The sequence below is a fragment of the Elephas maximus genome, chromosome 1, assembly GCF_024166365.1.
Source record: "Elephas maximus indicus isolate mEleMax1 chromosome 1, mEleMax1 primary haplotype, whole genome shotgun sequence".
Lineage (NCBI taxonomy): Eukaryota > Metazoa > Chordata > Mammalia > Proboscidea > Elephantidae > Elephas > Elephas maximus.
Window position 1 is genome coordinate 101,053,267 of NC_064819.1, and position 18,590 is coordinate 101,071,856.

General features: G+C 40.3%; 1 protein-coding gene across 2 annotated transcripts in view; it reads left to right on the plus strand.

Moving 5' to 3' along the window:
* Positions 1-18,590, plus strand: part of RNF8 (ring finger protein 8) — a 53,071-nt gene that overhangs the window by 6,363 nt on the left and 28,118 nt on the right. The window lies entirely within an intron of this gene.

Consider the following 18,590-nt stretch of genomic DNA (forward strand, 5'->3'; position numbering starts at 1 on the left):
TTGTTTTTCATGTAAAAACTTATATACACGTTGCCATGTGACCCTAGTTGCTCTCCCTGCAATGTGACAGCACACTCCTTCTGTCCACCCTGTATTTCCTGTGTCCATTCAACCAGCTCCTGTCCCCCTCTGCCTTCTCATTTTGCCTCCAGACAGGAGCTGCCCACGTAGCCTCATGTGTCTACTTGAGCTAAGAAGCACACTCCTCACCAGTATCATTTTATATCTTATAGTCCAGTCTAATCTTTGTCTGAAGAGTAAGCTTTGAGAATGGTTTTAGTTTTGGGATACCAGGGGCCATGACCTCTGGGCTCCCACTAGTCTCAGTCAGGACATTAAGTCTGGTCTTTTTACTAGAATTTGAGGTCTGCATCCCACTTTTCTCCTGCTCCATCAGGGATTCTCTGTTGTGTTCCCTGTCAGGGCAGTCATCAGTAGTAGCCAGGCACCATCTAGTTCTTCCGGTCTCAGGCTGATGGAGTCTCTGGTTTATATGACCCTTTCTGTCTCTCGGGCTCATATTTTCCTTGTGTCTTTGGTGTTCTTCATTCTCCTTTGCTTCAGGTGGGTTGAGAACAATTGATGCATCTTAGATGGCTGCTTGCTAACGTTTTTAAGACCCCAGAGGCCACTCACCAAAGTTAAATGCAGAACAATTTTATTTTTATTTTTATTGTGCTTTAAATGAAAGTTTACAAATCAACTCAGACTCTCACACAAATACTTATATACACCTTCCTACATACTCCCAGTTGCTCTCCCCATAATGACACAGTCTGCTCCCTCTCTCCACGTCTGTTTTGCTAGCTTCTAACCCCCTCTATGCTCTCATCTCCCCTCTGGGCAGGAGATGCCAACATAGTCTCAAGTATCCACCTGACCCAAGAAGCTCACTCCTCACCTACATCCCTTTCCATCCCATTGTCCAGTCCAATCTCTGTCTGAAGAGTTGGCTTTGGGAATGGTTCCTGTCCTGGGCCAGCAGAAGATCTGGGGGCCGTGACCACCAGGGTCCTTCTAGTCTCAGTCAGACCATTAAGTCTGCTCTTTTTATGGGAATTTGGGGTCTGCATCCCACTGCTCACCTGCTTCCTCAGGGGTCCTCTGTTGTGTTTCCTGTCAGGGCAGTTATCAGTTATAGCTGGGCACCATCTAGTTTTTCTGGTCTCAGGCTGATGTAGTCTCTGGTTTATGTGGCCCTTTCTGTCTCTTGGGTTCGTAATTACCTTGTGTCCTTGGTGTTCTTCATTCTCTCTTGATCCAGGTGGGTTGAGACCAATTGATGCATCTTAGATGGCTGCTTGCTAGCGTTCAAGACTCCAGACGTCACTCTTCAAAGTGGGATGCAGAATGTTTTCTTAATAGATTTTATTATGTCAATTGACTTAGATGTCCCCTGAAACCATGGTCCCCAAACCCATGCCCCTACTACGCTGGCCTTCGAAGCATTCAGTTTATTCAGGAAACTTCTTTGATTTTTGTTTAATCCAATTGTGCTGACCTCTCCTGTATTGTGTGTTGTTTTTCCCGTCACCTAAAGCAGTTCTTTTCTACTGTCTAGTTAGTGAATACCCCTCTTCCACCCTCCCTCCCCTCTCTCGTAACCATCAAAGAATATTTTCTTCTCTGTTTAAACTATTTCTCAAGTTCTTATAATAGTGGTCTTATACAATATTTGTCCTTTTGCAACTGACTAATTTTACTCAGCATAATGCCTTCCAGATTCCTCCATGTTATGAAATGTTTCACAGATTCCTCACTGTTCTTTATCGATGCGTCCTATTCCATTGTGTGAATATACCATAATTTATTTATCCATTCATCCGTTGATGGGCACCTTGGTTGCTTCCATCTTTTTGCTGTTGTAAACAGTGCTGCAGTGAACATGGGTGTGCATATATCTGTTTGTGTAAATGCTCTTATTTCTCTAGGGTATATTCCAAGGAATGGGATTGCTGGATAGTATGGTAGTTCTATTTCTAGCTCTTTAAGAAGGCACCAGATCGATTTCCAAAATGGTTGTACCATCTTACATTCCCACCAGCAGTGTGTAAGTCTTCCAGTCTCTCCACAACCTCTCCAGCATTTATTATTTTGTGTTTTTTGGATTAATGCCAGCCTTGTTGGAGTGAGATGAAATCTCATTGTAGTTTTGATTTGCATTTCGCTAATCATCGTGAACATTTCCTCATGTATTTGTTAGTTACCTGAATGTCTTCTTTAGTGAAGTGTCTGTTCATATCTTTTGCCCATTTTTTTAATTGGGTTATTTGTCTTTTTACAGTTGAGTTTTTGCAGTATCAAGTAGATTTTAGAGATCAGGTGCTGATCAGAAATGTCATTGCTAAAAACTTTTTCCCAGTCTGTAGGTAGTCTTTTTACTCTTTTGATGAAGTCTTTGGATGAGCGTAGGTGTTTGATTTTTAGGAGCTCGCAGTTGTCTAGTTTATCTTCTGCATTGTTAATAATGTTTTGTATACTCTTTATGCCATGTATTAGGGCTCCTAACATTGTCCCTATTTTTTCTTCCATGATCTTTATTGTTTTAGATTTCATATTTAAGTCTTTGATCCATTTCGAGCATGTTTTTGTGGATGGAGTGAGGTATGGGTCTTGTTTCATTTTTTTGCAGGTGGATATCCAGTACCATTTGTTAAAAAGACTGTCTTTTCCCCATTTAACTGCTTTGGGGCCTTTGTCAAATATCAGCTGCTCATATGTGGATGGATTTATGTCTGGAATCTCAATTCTGTTCCATTGGTCTATGTATCTGTTGTTGTACCAGTACCAGGCTGTTTTGACTACTGTGGTGGTATAATAGGTTTTAAATTCAGGTAGAGTGAGGTCTCCCACTTTGCTTTCCTTTTTTCAGTAATGCTTTACTTACCCCGGCCTCTTTCCCTTCCATATGAAGTTGGTCATTTGTTTCTCCAACTTAGAACATTTTCTTAATACACTTTGTTATGCCATTTGACCTAGATGTCCCCTGAAACCATGGTCCCCAGACCTCTGCCCCTGCTACTCTGTCCCTTGAAGGGTTTAGTTGTATTCAGGAAACTTTTTAGCTTTTGGATTAGTCCAGTTGTGCTGACTTCCTCTGCATTGTGTATTGTCCTTCCCTTCACCTAAAATAATTCTCGTCTACTGTCTAATTAGTGAATACCCCTTCTCCCCCTCCTCACCCTCATAACCATCAAAGAATGTTTTCTTCTGTGTTTAAGCCTTGTCTTGAGTTCTTAAAATAGTGGTCTCATACAGTATTTGTCCTTTTGCGACTGACTGATTTCACTTACCCACTGAAGTTTCCGGAGTACATCTGTGGCCCAGGGGATACCAGGGGTAGGGAAAGCTGAACTTACTGCACTTAGCGCCCTCTCCTTCCCACTTCTTTCAATCAGAACAACCCCCCTTTTTTAAAACTTGTTTGTCTTAGTCATCTAGTGCTGCTATAACAGAAAAAACACAAGTAGAAGGCTTTAACAAAGAGAAGTGTATTCTCTTACAGTCTAGTAAGCTACAAGTCGAAATTTAGGGTGTCAGCGCCAGTTCCAGGGGAAGGCTTTCTCTCTCATGGCATTAAAGGAAGGTCCTTGTCATCAGTCTTCCCCTGGACTAGTAGCGTCTCCGTGTGGGGACTGCGGGTCCAACAGACATGCTGTGGTCCTAGCGCTGGTTTCATGATGGTATGAGTTCCCCACGTCTCCTGCTCCTTTCTGTCTTTTATATCTCAAAGAAGATTAGCTTAAGACACAATCTAATCTTGTAGACCATATCAACATAACTGCCGCTAATCCATTTCCTTAACATCACAGTGATAGGATTTACAACACGTAGGAAGATCACATCAGATGACAAAATGGTGGACAGTCACACAATACTGGGAGTCATGGCCTAGCCAAATTCATGCATATTTTGGGGGGATGCAGTTCAATCCATAATACAGTTTTATCATATATTGGTGTTCTAAGGAAAATTTTCTTTGAATAAAGGGTTTTCATCTTTAAGCAAATTTGAAAACCACTAGTCTATTATAAATATACTAAGGGAGTTGAGGAAGGTGAGGAAACCCTGGAGGCGTAGTGATTAAGTGCTACAGCTGCTAACCAAATGGTCGGCAGTTCAAATCCACCAGGTGCTCCTTGGAAACTCTATGGGGCAGTTCTACTCTGTCCAGTAGGGTTGCTATGAGTTGGAATCAACTCAACGGCAATGGAGTTTGGTTGGTTTAAGGGAGGTGAAATAGTGTATAGTCCAGCAATTAGGAAGTACCTAAAGGGTAGGTATATAAGCCCTAGGGAATACAATGAAAATATAGAGTATGTTTTAAGAGAAATTCTAATGTAAACAGTTAAGGATTAGGAAACACGAAATGTCTTCAGACACCATTTTACACTGTTACACTGCTCTGGTTGGGAGGATTTTAATGGCACCTGTTAGAAGGGAGCGTTGCCTAGCAGCCTCATTTTGCATGCATAAAGTACATACCCGTCTGCGCTAGGATTAAGTTGAGTTGGCACTGTGTTGAAGGAGAGGGTGTAAATGCTAAGTAAATTGGTTCAGTACTTTTAGCGAGGCACTATGAGCAGAATAGAAATTGGCACTGAAAAGGAGACCTTAGAGATTAGTTTTACCACCTCTGTGGACAGATGAATCTGAGGCCAGGAGAGATAAATTGACTTGCCCAGGTCTGTCTACATAACTGACTGGTGAGTCAGTGAATGAACAGGACTCAAAGAACAGGTAGGTCTCTCTACTATGCCTTGTTGTCAAATACCAGTAAAAGACACAAGCAATTTGCTATGCTGGGTGGATGAATGAATGAATGAATGAATATTCTGTATATTTAAGATATAGCTGTAAGATTTTTGTTGTTACAAAAATAATATATAACACAACATTTGCCAATTCAATAGCTGCAAGGTTTTAAAGCCTCTGCAATAGCTTATATTAAAACACCTTAGGAAAAAATGTTTTCACAGTTGGCAATCTGAGAAATAGGGTTTTATGGCATTAAAGAGGTGAGTTCTCTGCTGCTTCTTCCCTTGATTATGTGCAGTATGGCTGTGCTCCATTTCTGGGTTTAGCAGATTTTGAGAGATTGGGAAGCCACCAGCTGACTGATTTCTTTGTTCCTTGACTGTCAGCCACAGGGGCACAGAGGCAGCCTCTCCCAACTAAGATCACAACAGCGCTTTCTGGAGTTACTTCCAGTGTTTGCCTTGTACTTTTTCTTCTAGGGCTTATGTGACTCCTTCTCGGGTCACAGTCAGATAATGCAGAGGAGAGATAGGTTCCTGGTTCCTCCACATCTTTTCTATACAATTTATTAAGCCTCTTAGCTTTGATTCAGTTTGTGAGGTAACAGATTTTTGAGAGAAGCTATTACTGGGGTGTTTTGATGGTACAACTGTTCTTACAGGTACAAGCCTATCCCTTTTTTTACTCAACAGATATTCCCTTCCTTTCTGTCTGCTTCTTCCTGGCGTGGTGCCTTGGCTGCCCTCTTCTGTTCATTAGGGACTTGAGTTTCAGCCACAGGATATTATTGTTATGGTCATGTTTGAAGTCACTTGCCAAGTCTGTTTCAAGAGGTAGATATTTCTGATAATTCCAAAATTCGTATCTATGTTCTATCTTTATAAAATGGTTTCTTATCTGCTGGAATGGCCAGAAAATGAGAGCTTAAGTATAGATAATTGCAACAAATGACCTGCACACTGATGTATTGTTGTTAGATGACAGAGATGGTAGACAAGATCAGTGGGTAAAGTAGTAACTGTTCACTGGGAAAAATATAATCCATATAGAAAAAGAATAAATTGGATCCCTGCCTCACACTGTAAGTAAAAATCAACTCCAGGCATTTTAAGAACATAAATGTAAAAAAAAAATTTTTTTTCAACTTTTCATTTTTAAATAGAAAATGTAAATGAACACAATAGAAGATCCCAGATAGAATGGGAGAAAATGTGGAACAAAATTCAAATTCCTAAAAAAGACCAGATTTATTGGACTGATAGTGACCAGAGGAACCCCTGAGACTATTGCCCTAAGACACCGTATTAACTTGGAATTGAAGCTACTCCCAGAGGTCTCCTTTCAGCCAAATAATAGATTGGTCTATAAAATAAACAGTACCACCCATGAGGGAATGTGCTCCCATAAGCAATCAGCTATTTGAGATCACATGGTCAACATTTACCTAGAAGGAAAGATGAGAGGGCAAGGAGGGACAGGGAAGCTAAATAAATGGAAACGGAACAAACAGAATAGAAATAAAGAGAACCCTAACACGTTGTAAACATTATAACCAATGTCATGGAATGATTTGTTCAAAAATTGTTAAATGGAAACCTAATTTGCTGTGTAACTTTCACCTAAAACACAATAAAATATTTGAAAAAAATTGCAACAAATGCAGTTTTGGTTTAAAATTGGCTTAAAAAAACAATAACTTTGGTGACAACCCAAATGTCCATCAACAGATGAATGGATAAACACCAGCTCTGTACATACAATGAACTATTATTCAGCCGTAAAAAGGAGTGCAATTCTGATCCACCCTGTGACCTGGAACCTTGAAAACATTATGTGGAGTGAAATAAGCCAGTCACAAGAGGACAAATATTGTGCGATTCCACTTATATGAGATATCTAGAATAGACAGAAAGTAGATTAGAGGTTACTGGGGGCTGGGGGGAGAGGAGAAGGGGAAGTTATTATTTAATGGTGCAGGGTTTCTGTTTGGGGTGATGAAAAACTTGAGGAAATAGTGGTGAAGTTTACACAACATTGTGAATCTAATTAATGCTATTGAATTGTATACTTAGAAATGATTAAAATGGCAAATTTTATGTTATATATGTTTTACCACAATAAAGTAAAAACACTTTTTAAACTTTGTAAGAGACAGTTAACTCTGCACACAAAATATGAGGATGGTTTAGTATTACAGATTTCTGTTAATTGAGAAGCTCTTCAGATGGTCCATTCTTTGTATTGATATCCAGCTCTTTTAGAAAAGTTGTTGTTTTAAAGAAGTCACAATCTGAAATTCTTTGGTGGGTTTGCTTGTTCACCTGCTTCCTGGGGGTTCCTACCTTTGTCTTTCTGTGTATTTGAAGTCTCTGGTGAGTGTACTCTATGTGAACAAACCTTCTTGCTTGGGACCGTTCAGCTTCTGGTCTCCTAGCAGTTTGAGTAGTGGTTCTCAACCCTGTTTCAGTGCAGTGGATCACTTTTGTGTGGCCTTTCTCAACACGGTCTTGTAACTCCCACCCAAGTACAGATAAGGTAATTGTGGCCCACCAAATGGATTGGTCAGTTTTGCCATTCCACTAGGCTTAAAATGAGCCATCCCAGAAGCAGGACGGAGAGGAACTCACCACTACAAGGGAAGAAGAGTCACGAGCAGAGCGCGTCCTTCACCTCAGGGATCGCTGTGCTGAGAAGCTCCTGAACCAGGAGACTGAGAGAGAGAGCTGTAACACTGAGGATGGCCAGAAGCGGTGGCAGAGAAATGGTGGCAGGAGAACGCTTGGTGGAGCTAGGTTTGCTGACCCATGGAGCTAGAGCTGAGGCCTACTGGCAGAGTGGAGTGCCTCTGAGCACGTACCAGCAGAGCTGAAAGAGCTTTGCATCTCCTGCCCTGAATAGGGCTGAGGTGGGGGGCCAGAGAGTGGCATGCCTGTTGGCACAGCTGATAAGAAGCTGTCCTGATGGAAGAACTGTATCCTGAACATTTCTGATCCTGAATTGTAACCTGTTACTTCCCTAATAAACCCATAATCATGAGTATTGTCTGTGAGTTCTGTGTGGCCATTGCAGTGAATTATCAAACCCGGCAGAGGAGTAGAGGGTGCCATGGGAGGGATGGTTGGTGTCAGAATTGGTAAAGATGACAGAGAGAGGAGGCATGTGTAATGTCTGCATCATAGCAGTCGGCCTTGGGCTGTTGATCTTGATTCTCCTTCTCACTTGTGATGTTAAAGGAGGTCAGATATCACTGTCATGCCATTTTTACACTTGTTTCCGGTTTTTGCCTCTTATTTGGGATTTTAAAAATACTGAAGGTAGTACATTAAAATTAAGAACTTCCATTCAATCCAAAGAGAGCATTAAGAGAGTGAAGGGAAAGCTCAGTGTGGAAGACATTTGCTACACATATAACCAAAAAACGGCTTATACTCTGATATATTCAGAACTCCAAATCACTAAGAAAAAGAGAGTAACCCAGTTTTTAAGATGGGCAAGGGATAGGTACTTCATAAAAGATGATATCCAAGTGTTCAATAACCATAGAAAGTTTCTCAGCCTCATTAGTGATAAGAGAAATGCAAATTAAAACCACAGTGGAGTACTGTTACATGCCCACCAAAACCAAATCCAACCAAACCCCGTGCCATTGAGTCGATTCTGACTCATAGCGACCCTATAGGACAGAGTAGAACTGCCCCATAGAGTTTCCACCAAGTGCCTGGCAGATTTGAACTGCCGACCCTTTGGTTAGCAGCTGTAGTACTTAACCACTACACCACCAGGGTTTCCCATGCCAGAATGACTGAAATTAAAGGGTGACAGTGCTCAGTATTGGCAAGGACACGGAGCAAGGGGAACTTACTCCTCTGGTGGGATTATAAGTGGTGCAACTACTTTGGAAAATTATTTGGCATTATTTATTAAAGATACATACGTATATCTCATGAGAAAGTATTTTCACTCCCAGGAAAGCAACCGAAATGTTCATCAACAGTAGAATGGATAAATAAACTATAATATTCTTACAATGAAACACTGTATTGTAATGAACATGACTAAACTACTGCTGTATCCAACAACATGAATAAATCCCACAAAGGTAATATTAAGTGAAAGAAGCCAGACACAAGAGAGTACATATTACATGATACTGTTTATATAATGTTCAAAAACAGGCAAAATGAATGTGTGATATTAAGCCAGTACAGTAGTCACCTTATTTGGGGGAAGTCGTGGTTGACGGAGGCACAGGGGTTTCTGGGGTGCTGATAATGTGGGGTGTTTTTTTTCTTTAAACTTAGTAGAAGTTACACTGGGATGTTCACTTAGTGATTATTTATCTAGTTGTACATTTATGCTTTGTATACTTTTCTGTTTGCATGTTACCCTTTGGTAAAGAGTTTTCACATAAAGTACCAACTGATAAACACCTGTTAGAATTGCTGAAATAAAACTCACAATTCCAAGGGAGGTGAGAACACAGAGCAGTTGAAACTCTGTTACATTGCAGGCAGGAATACAAAATGGTACTATCGCTTTGAAAAACAGTTGAATAGTTTCTTATGAAGTTAAGCATGCGCGTGCCCAGCAATCCCGTATCTAAGTATTTAAAAAAAAAAAAATTTTTTTAACCCGTGATAAATGAAAACTTACGTTCACACAGAAACCTATATGTGACTGTTTATAGCGGCTTTGTTCATAATTACCAAAAACTGGAAAAACAAACAAACTGGGGCATGGATAAACAAACTGACATATGCCCACACTCTGGAATAGTAGTCAGCAATAAAAAGTGACTACTGGTAATACAACAGTATGAATGAATCGCAAAGATATTATGCTAAATGAATGAAAGAAGCCGGGCACAAAAGCGTACATACTGTGTGATTCCATTTGTATTACATTATGGAGAAGGCAAGACTAGGGCAGAGAGCACATCAGTAGTTGCCTGGGAATGGGAAAGGGTTGACTACAAAGGGGCTTTATATCTTGATACAAGCACATAACTGTATGTGTTTGTATATAAACCTGACTTTAAAAATATTGATGATAGGCACTGTCCCAGACCAGTTAACCCAGTCGGGGGGTAGGGGGGTGGGCCCAGGCACTGCTATTTGTTTTCAACCTTCCCAAATAATTTTACTATACAGCCAAAGTTCAGAGCCACAGAGCTAGGTAAATCATCTGGAAAACATTGCCCTTTGGCTTTGGCTCCCTGCTTTCTTCAACAACTGTTTAAAAACAACTGGACAGAGACTGGCTATCAGGTGAGCCAAGTAGTGTGTAAGAGGGTGTGAGTTATCCCAGTTTTCTCCCATTGTTGGCTAGGAGACTGAGCAGGCTTTTCCCTGCGTGCCACTTTGCTGCGGCTGATTGTTCAAGCTGGTGATTATGAAAACCAGCATTAAGAAAGATTTGAACAGAGCTTGATTTATTGAAACCATTGTGTTTGACAGCGTATCCTGGGAAGTACTTGATTGTTCTTACATACCCATGGAATTGGCATCCTTTTTCTGCAACCACCTGGCGAGCAGACTTTACTAAGGGTTATGGTCCAGATTATACCACTAGGTGTCACCGAGGAGTGATGAATGGGTAAATGTGGCAGGATCCAAGGGTAAAATTGTGATGAGAAAATTTTGAGAGCTTATTTTCCAGATGAAAAGGGCTCTGGCGGGAGGATTGTTAATGCAGAGGATCTAGTGGAAGGCTGCAGTGTGTCTTGAAGGTTTACTCCAGCTTCTTAGGGATTCCTTGTTCTCTCTAGCCTTGGGGTTCTTCTGTAACCCTATTTAATCATTTATTTATTTCACCTTATCTTTGAGACTTCCTTAAATTTCTATACCTTGGTATTAGGTGCCCTCCCATGTCACATTACTTTTTCCTTTAATTCTTCTTTAAATAAAAGTTTACAGTTCAAGTTAGTTTCTCATACAGAAATTTATACACATGTTGTTATGCGACCCTAGTTGTTCTCCCTGTCATGTGACAGCACACTTTTCCTTTCTACCCTGTATTTTCCGTGTTCATTCAGCCAGCTCCTGTCCCTTTCTGCCTTCTCATCTCGCCTCCCGACAGGAGCTGCCCATTTAGTCTCACGTATCTACTTGAGCTAAGAAGCACTCTCTTCACGAGTATCATTCTATGTCTTATAGTCCTGTCTAATCTTTGAAGAGTTGGCTTCGGGAATGGTTTCAGGTCTGGGCTAACAGGGAGTCTGGGGGCCATGTCTTCCGGGGTCCCTCCAGCCTCAGTCAGACCATTAAGTCTGGTCTTTTTACTAGAATTTGAGTTCTGCACCCCACTTTTCTCCTGCACCGTCAGGGGCTCTCTGTTGTGTTCCCTGTCAGGGCGGTCATTGGTAGTAGCCAGGCACCATCTAGTTCGGGTCTCAGGCTGATGGAGTCTCTGGTTTATGTGGCCTTCTCTGTCTCTTGGTCTAATATTTTCTTTCTCCTTTGCTCCAGGTGGGTTGGGCTCAGTTAATGTATCTTAGGTGGCTGCTTGCTAGCTTTTAAGACCCCAAACACCACTCACCAAAATGGGATGCAGAACATTTTATTAATAACCTTCATTATGCCAGTTGACCTAGGTGTCCCCTGAAACCATGGTCCCCAGACCTCCGCCCCTGCTACTCTGTCCCTCGAAGTATTTGGTTGTATTCAGGAAACTTCTTAGCTTTTGGTTTAGTCCAGTTGTGCCTACTTCCCCTGTATTGTGTATTGTCCTTCCCTTCACTTAAGATAATTCTTGTCTACTCTCTACTGTCTAGTTAGTGAATACCCCTCCCCCTGCCTCCACACCCTCGTAACCATCAAAAAAATGTTTTCTTCTGTGTTTAAACCATTTGTTGAGTTCTTATAATGGTCTCATACAATATTTGTCCTTTTGCGACTGACAAATTTTACTTAGCCTAATGCCTTGCAGATTCATCCATCCATATTATGAGATGTTTTGCAGATTCATCCATGTTCTATATCGTTTTGTTGTTTTCCATTGTGTGAATATACCATCATTTGTTTATCCATTCATCTCTTGATGGGCACCTAGGTTGTTACCATCCTTTTGCAATTGTGAACAGTGCTGCACTGAACATGGATGTGCATATATCTATTCGTGTGATGGCTCTTATTTCTCTAGGTTACATTCCAAGGAGTGGGATTGCTGGATCGTATGGTACTTCTATTTCTAGCTTTTTAAGGAAGCACCAATTCGATTTCCAAAGTGATTTTACCATTTTACATTCCCACCAGCAGTGTGTAAGTGTTCCAGTCTCTCCACAACTTCTCCAACATATATTGGTGCTTTTTGGATTAACGCTAGCCTTGGGGTGAGTTAGTATGTCATTGTAGTTTTGATTTGCATTTCTCTAATGGCTAATGAGTGTGAGCATTTCCTCATGTACCCGGTAGCCGACTGAATGTCTTCTTTGGTGAAGTGCCTGTTCGTGTCCTTGGCCTGTTTTTTAATTGGGTTGTCTTTCAGTTATTGAGGTTTTGCAGTATCTTGTAGATTTTAGAGGTTAGATGCTGATCAGATTTGTTGTAGCCAAAACTTCTTCCCAGTCTATAGGTTGTCTTTTTACTCTTTTGTGAAGTCTTTTGATGAGCATAAGTGTTTGATTTTTAGGAGCTCGCAGTTGTCTAGTTTATCTTCCAGTGTTTGTGCATTGTTAGTAATGTTTTGTATTCTGTTTATGCCACATATTAGGGCTCCTAGCATTGTCCCTATTTTTTCTTCCATGATCTTTATGGCTTTAAGTTCTATATTTAGGTCTTTGATCCATTTTGAATTAGTTTTTGTGCATGGTGTGACGTATGGGTCTCGTTTCATTTTTTTGCGATGGATATCTAGTTACGCTAGCACCATTTGTTAAAGAAACTGTCTTTTCCCCAATTAGCGAACTTCAGGCATTTGTCAAATATCAGCTGTTCATAGGTGGATGAATTTACGTGTGGGTTCTCAGTTCTTTTCCATGGTCTATGTATCTGTTGTCGAACCAGTACCAGGCTGTTTTGACTACCATGGTGGTATAGTAGGTTCTAAAATCAGGTAGTGTGAGGCTTCCCATTTTGTTTTTCTTCTTCAGTAATACTTTACTTATCTGGGGCCTCTTACCTTTTCATATGAAGTTGGTGATTTTTTTCTCCATCTCACTAAAAAATGCCATTGGAATTTGGATCAGGATTGCATTGTATCTGTAGATTGCTTTGGGTAGAATAGACATTTTCACAGTGTTGGGTCTTCCTATCTACAAGCAAGTTATGTTTTTCTACTTACGTGGATCTCTTTTGGTTTCTTGCAGTAGTGTCTTGTAGTTTTCTTTGTATAGGTCTTTTATGTTTCTGGTTAGATTTATTCCTAAGTATTTTATCTTCTTGGGGGCTATTGTAAACGGTATTGATTTGGTGATTTCCTCTTTGAAGTTTTCTTTATTGGTATAGAGGAATCCTACTGATTTTTGTATGTTTTTCTTGTATCCTGATACTTTGCTGAAATCTTCTGTTAGTTCCATTAGTTTCGTTGTGGATTCTTTAGGGTTTTCGGTGTATAAGATCATATCATCTACAAATAGAGATACTTTTACGTCTTCCGTACTGTCATGGGTTGATTATGTCCCCCCAAAAATATGTGTATCAGTTTGGCTGGGCCATGATTCCTGGTATTGTATGATTTTCCTATGTGTTGTAAATCCTGCCCCTGTGATGTTAATGAGGGTGGGCGGCAGTTGTGTTAGTGAGGCAGGATTCAATCTACAAGATTGAATTGTGTCTTCAGGCAATCTCTTGAGATATAAAAGACAGAAGCAAACAGAGACGGGGGACCTCGTACTGTAACCGAATGCCACTTGGGTTCTTGTCCTGTCTTATTAGCCGATTGAAATAAGACAGACACTGATTGCAACGGAAACAGAAAGTGGCAAGTTTATTGTCTGCACATACAAGGAGCACACGGGTCTAGTGACCACAAGGCCACGTGCTCCCTGACTAACGGGGCCGGGGAGCTTTTTGTTTCCAATGGCGTTAGGGGGTTGAGTTTAGTACCCAGAACTTTCTGCCTTTAGCCCTCCCATACCTATATTTGGGGGGCGGGGGGAGGTCAGTTGAAGGATCTGATTTCAATCTGTGCGTGCTTCAAGGTGTAACTAGGGCTAGTCAGTGGACGGAGCCACTACCTGCTGCAACTTCCTGCTCAAAAGCTTGTGGTTAGCAAGACAAAGAGGGGGGAGGGGGTGCTGATTGGGGTTTTCAATATGGCTGAGCAGCCTGTTTCAGTACTACCAAGAAAGAAGCACTGGGAGCAGAGGGCATCCGTTAGACCTGAGGTTCCTGCGCAGAGAAGCTCCTAGTCCAGTGGAAGATTGACAAGAAAGACCTTCCTCCAGAGCTGACAGAGAGAGCAAGCCTTCCCCTGGAGCTGACACCGTGAATTTGGACTTTTAGCCTACTTTACTGTGAGAAAATAAACTTCTCTTTGTTAGAGCCATCCACTTGTGGTATTTCTGTTACAGCAGCACTAGATAACTAAGACACTTACCAATTTGGATGCTCTTTATTTCTTTTTCTAGCCAAATTGCTCTGGCTAGGACCTCCAGCACAATGTTGAATAAGAGCGACGATAAAGGGCATCCTTGTCTTGTTCTCGTTCTCAAGGGGGATGCTTTCAGACGTTCTCCATTTAGGATGATGTTGGCTGTTGGCATTGTATAAATGCCCTTTATTATGTTGAGGAATTTCCCTTCTATTCCTATTTTGCTGAGAGTTTTTTTTATCATGAGTGCGTGTTGGACTTTGTGAAATGCCTTTTGTGTGTCAGTTGATAAGATCATGTGGTTCTTGTCTTTTATTTATTTATGTGTTGGATTACATTGATTGTTTTTCTAACGTTGAACTATCTCTGCATACCTGGTATGAATCCCACTTGGTCATGGTGAATTAATTTTTTGATATGCTGTTGAATTCTGTTGGCTAGAATTTTGTTCAGCATTTTTGCGTCTATGTTCATGAGGGATATTGGTCTCTAATTTTCTTTTTTTGTGGCTCTTTACCTGGTTTTGGTATCAGGGTTATGCTGTCTTCATAGAATAAGTTTGGGAGTATCCCATTCTTTTCTGTGTTCTGACATACCTTTGGTCGTAGTGGTATTAACTCTTCTCTGAAAGTTTGGTAGAGTTCTCCAGTGAAACTGTCAAGACCAGGGCTTTTTTGTGTTGGGAATTTTTTAATTACCTTTTCAATCTCTTCTTTTGTTATGGGTTTATTTAGTTGTTCTACCTCTGTTTGTGTTAGTTTGAGTAAGTAGTGTGTTTCTAGAAATTCTTCCATTTCCTCTAGGTTTTCAAATTTGTTACAGTACAAGTTTTCACAGTATTGTTATAATTCTTTTAATTTCAGTTGGGTCTGTTGTGATATTGCCCATCTCATTTCTTATTCTGGTTATTTGCTTCCTCTCCTGTTTTTCTTTTGTCAGTTTTGCCCATGGTTTATTGATTTTGTTGATCTTTTCAAAGAACCAGTTTTTAGTCTTGTTAACTCCTTCAATTGTTTTTCTGTTTTATTTTATTCTTCTGTGATTTTTATTATTTGCTTTCTTCTGGTGCCCAAAGGCTACTTTGTTTCTATTTGTTCGAGTTGTAGGGTTAATGTTTTTATTTCAGCCCTTTCTTCTTTTTGGATATGTCCATTTATTGCTATAAATTGACCTCTGAGCACTGCTTTTGCTGTGTCCCAAAGGTTCTGGTGGGATGTGTTTTCATTCTCATTTGATTCTGTGAATCTCTTTATTCCATCCTTAATTTCTTCTATAACCCAGTAGTATTTGAGCTAGGTGTTGTTCAGTTTCCAGATGTTTGATTTTTTTCCCTTGCTTTTTCAGTTATTGATTTCTAGTTTTATGGCTTTATGGTCAGAAAAGATGCTTTGTAATATTTTGATGCTTTATTCTGTTAAAGCTTGCTTTATGGCCTGATGTGTGATCTATTCTAGAGAATATTCCATGTGCGTTGGATAAGAAAGTATCCTTGGCTACAGTTAAGTGGAGTGTTCTGTATATGTCTATGAGATCAAGTTGGTTGATTGTGGCATTTAGATCTTCTGTGTCTCTCTTGAGGTTCTTTCTGGATGTTCTGTCCTTCACTGAAAGTGGTATGTTGAAGTCTCCTACTATTATTGTGGAGCTGACTATCTCACTTTACAGTGGTGTTAGAGTTTGTTTTATGTATTTTGAAGCCCTGTCGTTGGGTGTGTAAATATTTATTATGGTTATGTCCTTCTGGTGTATTGACCCTTTAATCATTATATAGTGTCTTTCCTTATCCTTTGTGGTGGATTTAACTTTGAAGTCTATTTTGTCAGAGATTAATATTGCCATTCCTGCTCTTTTTTGATTGTTGTTTGCTTGATATATATATATTTTTCCACCCTTCGCGTTTTAGTTTGTGTCTTTAAGTCTAAGGTGTGTCTCTTGTAGGCAGCATATAAACAAGTGTTTATCCATTCTGCCACTCCATCTCTTTATTGGTGTATTTATTCTTTTTACCTTCAGCATAATTATTGATTGCTATGAGGTTTTTTTTTTATGAGTTTAGTGCTGTCATTTTGATTTCTTTTTGTGTGTGTGTTGTGGATAGTTTCTTTGTTCCACTTAATTTTCTGTGCTAAGTCATTTTTCTTTATGTATTTTCTTTTCATCTTTTTCATTGCTGTTGATTTTGTATTTACCAAGTCTTTATGTTTTTCTTGTTTTTTATTTTGATGTGTAGGATTCTTAGTTTCCTTTGTGGCTACCTCAGTATTTACCCCTATTTTTTAAAGTTTAAACCAATGTTTTATTCCTCTATGTCACCTTGACTTCCTCTCCATATGAAAGATCTATGACTATATATTTTAGTCCCTCTTTTTTCTTTTAATGTTGTCATCTTTTACATGTTGACATGTCTGTTTCCCTATTTTCTGCATTTTAGCTTTGATTTATTTTTGTGACTTTCCTATCTGGGTTTATATCTGGTTGCTCTGTCCCGTGTTCTAGTCTTGGGTTGTTATCTGATGGTATTGATTTTCTAACTGGAGGACTCCTTTAGTATTTCTTGTAATTTTGGTTTGTTTTTTTTTGCAAAGTCCCTAAACTTCTGTTTATCTGGAAATGCCCTAACTTCACCATCATATTTGAGAGACAGTTCTTGGCTGGCAGTTTTTTTTTTCTCTCAAGGCTTTATATATGTTATCCCATTGCCTTTTTGCCTGCGTGGTTTCTGCTGGGTAGTCCGAGCTTAGTCTTATTGACTCTCCTTTGTAGATGACTTTTTGTTTATCCCTAGCCACTGTTAAAATCCCCTCTTTATCTTTGGTTTTGGCGAGTTTCATTATATGTCTTGGTGACTTTCTTTTGGGATCTACCTTGTGTGGGAATCAGTGAGCATCTTGTATAGATACCTTCTCATCATGATATCAGGGAAGTTTTCTGCCCACAAATCTTCAACAATTCTCTCTGTATTTTCTTTTATCCACCACTGTTCTGGTACTGCAATCACTCATAGGTTATTCTTCTTGATAGAGTCCCACATAATTCTTAGATTTTCTTCATTTTTTAAGAATTCTTTTATCCGATTTTTCCTCAAATAAGTTGGTGTCAAGTGCTTTATCTTCAGTCTCACCAATTCTGACTTCCGTTGCCTCAATTCTGCTCCTGTGACTTTCTATTGAGTTGTCTAATTCTGATATTTTACTGTTAATCTTCTGGATTTCTGTTTGTTGTCCATCTGTGTATTCTTGCAGCCTGTTAAATTTGTCATTGTGCTCTTGTATAATCTTCTTAAGTTTGTCTGTTGCTTTGTCTGTGTGTTCCTTAGCTTGTTCTGCTTTTTGCCTCCTCTCCTTCCTGATCTTTTGAAGAGTTCTGTATATTAATCTTTTGTGTTCTACCTCCAGTAATTCTTCGAAGTTCTCTTCCGGAAGATTTCTTGAATCTTTGTTTTGGGAAGCCATCGTGGTCTGCCTCTTTATGTGATTGGATACTCACTGTTGTCTCTGAGCCATCAGTAAGTTATTATATTTATTTTATGTTTGCTTTCTGTGTGCTAGCTTCTTCTTTTGTTTTGTTTTGATGTGCCTAAATAGGCTGCTCGTGTGAGCTAGTTCGATTATTGGCACCTTTGAAGCTCTAACGTCTTGTCACCAGGTAGTTAGATTTGTTACTAGGTATGTGAGCACAGGAATCCACTTACTTTTCTTGTATGAATTCAGCTCAAGTGTCCAGATAGTCAGTCACCAAGTGTGGGGTGCAGGCTCCTATCTACAGTCCTAGAGGTGCAGCAGTGATTGGAGTAGGCACAGGTATCTGGCTGCAGTATGGGGTCATGCACGGAACAAGGCAGGGGGCTGATGGCTGCCCCTGATTCGGAGGAAAGCGTGTCCCTGTTCCCTAGAGTGTGTAGGTGGGTGGGTTTTGCAACCAGACTATGGGCACCCAATGCTGTTGGCTGTAAGGACTGGGAGGCCCACTTATTCTTGGACCCCTGTCACAGGTGGCTAGGTGGCATGGTTGGAGCCATCAGTCCTCAGGCCTTGATGTGGGTAGGTGAGGACCCTGCTTAATGGACACACTGGTGTCAAATGTCATGGACCTGCCGCTTTACCATATAGCTGATACAGTGAAGTTAGGCTTCAAATATATACCTTGTTGTACTGTGCTAATAAGGGCCTATGCTTTGGAATGGGCTCATATAGGTCTATGCAGGGGTGAAAGGCTTTCAGAGTTCGTGGACCCCTTATGCCTATGCCTAGGTAAAAGAGCTGTGACTTCCCTGAGTTCTCAGCTTAGAGGACCTGGCAGAT